The sequence below is a fragment of the Aulonocara sp. 'chitande type north' Nkhata Bay genome, linkage group LG19 (assembly GCF_057382095.1).
Source record: "Aulonocara sp. 'chitande type north' Nkhata Bay isolate Kocher_YH1m ecotype deep benthic linkage group LG19, A_spYH_male_GT1.1, whole genome shotgun sequence".
Taxonomy (NCBI): Eukaryota; Metazoa; Chordata; class Actinopteri; order Cichliformes; family Cichlidae; genus Aulonocara; species Aulonocara sp. 'chitande type north' Nkhata Bay.
In genome coordinates, this window is record NC_141362.1 from 21,151,741 (window position 1) to 21,157,850 (window position 6,110).

The window sequence follows — 6,110 nt, forward strand, 5'->3', positions numbered from 1 at the left end:
ACCTAATTTAGGCTAAACTTTAATTTTCCTTACAGTCCTGACTACAATCCAGATTTTGTTCGAGGCCTAATAAGCCTTAGAGTGTCAGAAATGACCTTCGCTATATTTGTCCATCTTTCCAACAAAAACAGGGAGATCCTTTGTACTTCAGCTGCTAAGTAGTTGAGTGTCAGATGTCAGATCATTAAGACTGAAGCAGCACTGCCTCACCGTGGTAACACATCCTCATTACAATGGAACAAAGCATGAAAGGCTCAAACGCACACCTTTAATGGCGCTACTACTGTAAAATGAACAAAGTAAAGTTTCTGTCTGTTTTGATGCAATACATGTCTGCAATACATTCAATAAACATAAGTAACTGTCTCTTCTTTGTACTGGCGTTTGGGTGTTTTTCTAAATTTCCTTTATTCTTGAGTGCTTGAAAAAAAGACAGCTGGACAGATTTTTTGGCTGATGAAGACCGTCCACCTCCCTTTCACCTTCTAAGAGGCTTCTTCATTTCTAAAAACAGCTGATGCAGAGTCTCAGGCATTAGTGCAGTTGGCCCTTTAGAGGTGGTCCTGAGGGTTGTTGACCCACAACTAAGCACATGAGCTGTAACATGAGCCAAAGCCTTAAAACAAGTGTGGGTCAGTGACCCCCAGGACATTATCCTAGTCAGGTACAAAATGCATTCGAATGAAACTGATAGGAGGCTTAAAATATTGTTCTAAGCATGAAATACGCTGTGTGTTTCACTTGATTCTGTTTTCATGCTGGGCTTCAGTTCAAGCACCAGTAGCAGTGAACAGACCATTTAGAAAATATCCACTTAAATAACTATTTCAAGCTTTGATCAGTATGTGTTTTGCCCCACTTTAATTAAAAAACTGTTTCTGTGTACAAGAGACAATTATGGGGAGAATGGTTGCTCTAATATGTCATATAATAGTCACACAAGTCAGTAAGCTGTCTCATTAGTGATACTTTCACAGCAACACATAAAAGTTAGTTACATTAACCCTTATGAGCTAATAGTCCAAACATGTAAGAGTGCAGAATGTTGACTGCCAATGCACTAATTACTGAAGGGACATTTTCAAAATTTGGCCAAAGGGACTGAACTTGTTTGATATACACATTAACATGTGATAGATTGGCAACTATTTAAAAGAAAATGATGACAAATGATTAGACTAAGTCTACAAAAAGTGAGATTTGAATCTTTTAGTATTCTGATGAGCAAAAAATCTGGATTTTTATTGGATGTTGTCATGCCTGCATTCTGTGTAACAAATGAAAGTTTGATGATCTTTAAGAATTTGGGGCCTTAAAATCAAGTAATAATACACACGTAGCTCTTAATATCATTAGCAAAACAATAACAGCTGCTAAAGTAAAAGCAGCCTATAAGCCGCATGCTCAAATAATGCAAATAATTTGAATTTTAAATGTACCCTGTATTATAACTCCAAGCTATTTGAGTCTCTCTGTGTACTTTTGTATATCTGTGTGGCTTTTACTTGGTTCACCTTTTTGTGTATGTGCTTTTAGATAAAGTGAATAATGCAGGAGGCCCTTGAGAAAGTCTTTGATGGCTGGTACACTTTTACACTACCAACTAAACCAATACAGCAGCTCATACGTCAGCAGCTGACAGAGGAGTGCTTACCTGAGAGTAACCGGAGAGCACATCAGAGTCACCGAGTGAAAACAGGCCGATCAAGTGTCAGAGGAAGAAAAGACTCAAAGGGGAAACAGAATGATGGACTCCTTGGTCTGTGTGGATGCAGGGAGTAAATACTGTATCTTAGTGATCAGAGATAAAAATGCATTTAGTTCATCTTAGTCAAGAAGGGAAGATTTGTACAAACTTGTCTTTGTTCTGCCTGATTATGACACCGTATAAGTCTTTTTGACTGATACGATGGGAGAAATGGTAGAAGAACAAGCTCAGAGGTAAACAAAGAGAAAAGGAGAGAAGGAAAGTTTTTTAAAAAAAAGGTTGCAAGGACAGAACGAAAAGGGTTAATAAAAAAAACAGAGGGTGAAAAAAAGTGGTGTGGAAAGGAGAACACGGAAGAAAGGAGTACAGAACTGACCCTCAGCAAGCTGATTTTCAACTCTGGCTTTGCTCAGGATCTTAAGCCCTTCAGCCTGCATGGGACTGGGAGTAAGCTCATTATTTTTGGTCTTTTCTCACATTATAATTACAATATGCGACAACATTCTCAAGTAGTAGTCTCAAGTGAATTTTACTGTTAAAGAAGTGCAATTATCTCCAACACTAGGCTCATTTGAAATGTGAAGCGAGGAACATGTTTTTAAAAATTTGCAAGTGACTGAAAACTTTTGTAAAGCTAAAAAAGCACCTAGTTGAACATGATCATTAAGACTGTTCGAGTCTCACTGTTTGAGAATCTTAAAACAGTTCCCTGTATAAGTTGTGGACGTCACTGCAAGGGATCCGAATCCTTTGTCAGTGAAAACAGTTCGGGGCTAAATCAAAAGTGATCCAGAATCAGTGCAGACTTCACTGAGCTGGGTCGTTTGACCTCTGACTAAATATTGGTGCTTCTTGAGGTTAAAGACACGATTAATCCTGAATGATATTTGGAGCAACATTTGCTGTTATCCAGTTATCTTGGTCAGACAATCATTTTCTCACCCAGTGAGAGTCAGGGTGCTAAACTGGCCTACATGTATAGTCCAGACTGATAAACCAGTGGAAATATGGGGTAAGCTCAGAAAAACAGAAAAAACTGAGCCCAGCTGAAATCATGAAGCAAGTAACAGTGGGAAGATTTGGCTTTCAGAACGCTTACAGTGTTGGTAGCACGATAAACACCTGTCCCAACTTTTTTGAAATGTCCTTTGACAAGACAATTAATTTTCTCAGTTTTAATGTAATGTATTTTGCAAATTATTTCATTCTTTTTTATATGTCATTTTTACACAGTGTCTCGGGATGAAAAAACATTGACTGGACTATAGCAGGTTAAATTTCACAAATTCTGCAGCAATTTATTAATATATAAAAAAGAAAGCAGAGATCTAAAAAGATATAGATAACGATAAAAGTGGAATAAAGTTGGAATGAGGAGGAGGTAGCAGTGTTGTTGTGACGTGGACCATTTTAATCTAGGTGATGCAGTTGGCTCCGTGCCTCAGGTTACAAGGCATTGTGTGGCAATGAAGCAAGCTGTGCGAGCCTCATGTTTTAAACATGTCTAACTTAAATGCTAAATGTGATCCTGCCTCCTTAAAAAACAGCTGCAAATGCAAAATATAGTCAACATTAGGCACACATGTTTCACATTCTTTTCTTTTTAAACATGTGTTACAATTCAGTTCATTGTGTGGCTTCATGCTTGGTGGCTTTGTAAAATAGCCTTTGGTAATAAATATGCTGATTTGTGCAGCTGTTTCAATGTGACTAAATTTAATGTTTATCTCCTCCTTGAATCGCTACCTTATTGTGGTAGAGGGGTTTGTGTGTCCCAGGGATCCCAGGGGCTATGTTGTCTGGGGGCTTTTGCCCCCTGGTAGGGTCTCCCATGGCAAATTGGTCCTGGGTGAGGGACCAGACAAAGAGCGATTCAGAAGACCCTAATGAAAAGAACATCGAGGGAACAGTTTACCTTGCCCGGGATAGGGTTACCGGGGCCCCGCCCTGGAGCCAGGCCCGGGGAGGGTGCCCGAGGGCGAGCGTCTGGTGGCCGGGCCTTAGTCCATGGGGCCCGGCCAGGCACAGCCCGAAGAGGAGACATGGGCCCATCCTCCCGCAGGAAGCGCCATAGGGGTCGGGTGCATTGTGTGCCGGGTGGCGGCCAGGAGCGGAGGCCCTGGCGGAATGACCCCCGGCTGCCAAGACTGGCAATAGGGACATGGAATGTCACCTCTCTGGTGGGGAAGGAGCCTGAGTTAGTGCATGAGGTTGAGAGAAACCGGCTAGATATAGTCGGGCTCACCTCTACGCATGGCTTGGGCTCTGGAACCAGTCTCCTGGAGAGGGGTTGGACTCTGTCTCAGTCTGGAGTTGCCCCTGGTGAGAGGCGGTGGGCGGTGGTGGGTATTCTATTATCCCCTCGGCTTGCTGCCGGTACGTTGGGGTTTTTCCCGGCGCCTTAGGGTCGGGGAACGGGTCCTGACTGTCATCTGCGCTTATGCGCCGAGTGGCAGTTCGGTGCTGGAAGGTGCTCCACCTGGAGACTCTGTTGTCCTGCTGGGAGACCTCAATGCTCACGTGGGTAACGACAGCGAGACCTGGAGACGTGATTGGGAGGAACGGCCTCTCTGATCTGAACCCGAGTGGTGTTTTGTTATTGGACTTCTGTGCTAATCACAGTTTGGCCATAACGAACACCTTGTTCAAACATAAGAGTGTCCATAAATGCACGTGGCACCAGGACGCTCTAGGCCATAGGTCGATGATCGATTTTGTAATCGTATCACCAGACCTGCGACCATATGTTCTGGACACTCGGGTAAAGAGAGGGGCTGAGCTGTCAACTGATCACCACCTGGTGGTGAGTTGGATCAGGTGGCGGGGGAGGACGCTGGACAGACCTGATGCACCTAAACGCGTAGTGAGGGTGTGCTGGGAACGTCTAGCAGAGGCCCCAGTCCGCGAGATCTTCAACGCACACCTCCGGCAGAGCTTCAACAGCATTCCGAGGGAGACTGGGGACATTGAGTCCGAATGGACCATGTTCAGCGTCTCCATTGCCGAAGCTGCTGCATTGAGCTGTGGCCGCAAGGTGGTTGGTGCCTGCCGTGGTGGTAATCCCCGAACCAAATGGTGGACACCAGAGGTGAAGGGAGACACCAGGCTGAAGAAGGAGTCCTATCGGGCTTGGTTAGCCTGTGGGACTCCGGAGGCAGCCAACAGGTATCGACAGGCCAAGCGGAATGCGGCTCGGGCAGTGGCTGAAGCAAAAACTCGGGTGTGGGAGGAGTTCGGAGAGACCATGGAAAAAGACTTTCGGACTGCCTCGAAGAGATTCTGGCAAACCGTCAGGCGTCTCAGGAGGGGAAAGCGGTGCTCTACCTGCACTGTGTATAGTGCTGGCGGAGCGCTGCTGACTTCGACTGAGAAAATTGTCAGGCGGTGGAAGGAATACTTCGAGGACCTCCTTAGTCCCACTGACACATCTTCCGAGGAGGAAGCAGAGTCTGGGGATGAGGGGAATGTCCCGCCAATTTCCGGGGGCGAGGTCACTGAGGCAGTTAAACAATTCCTTGGTGGCAGAGCCCCTGGTGTTGATGAGGTCCACCCCGAGTTCCTGAAGGCTGATGAGAGTGATGTTGGGCTCTTCTGGTTGACACGCCTCTGCAATGTTGCGTGGAGATCAGGGGCAGTACCCGTGGACTGGCAGACCGGGGTGGTGGTCCCCATCTTTAAGAAGGGGACGCTGAGGTGGTTCGGGCATCTGACAAGGATGCCCCCTGGGCGCCTCCTGGGTGAGGTGTTCCAGGCATGTCCTACCGGGAGGAGGCCCCGGGGCAGACCCAGGACACGCTGGAGAGATTATATCTCTCGGCTGGCCTGGGAACGCCTTGGTGTTCCCCCGGATAGGCTGGGGGAGGTGGCTGGGGAGAGGGAGGTCTGGGCCTCTTTGCTTAGGCTGCTGCCCCCACGACCCGGCCTTGGATAAAGCGGATGAAGATGGATGGATAACTAAAAATTATATACTATCCTACAACTAATGGCTGCTTATTAACCAAAGCATTAAAAAGTTAAATGTTTATTTTTAGTGATGTGAGCCACAATGGTAGCAGTCATAGTTTAGGCATAGCTGCTAAAAAAAAGGCCAGCCAGCAATGTGTGAAAGATAAAATAAAACAGAGCTTCCAAGTTATTAAAAGTACTTGATATCACTCTAATCTGATCAATAAACTGAAGATGAAAAGTCCAAAGTATAAAAGCAACAAGTCATGGTTTTGCAAGGTGTGCGCCACATTATCTCTGTACTAGGATGAGCTGAAATGCTGGGCAACTGTGCCTGCATAAAGCCAAGCTAACTGTTTGCCCATGCGTCCTTTCTTTGTGCTTCATGCTACATTTAAAGTCTTGTGAATTGAGACTGGTATTCAATTTTATTCAGGTAATTTAAGCATGCTTATCT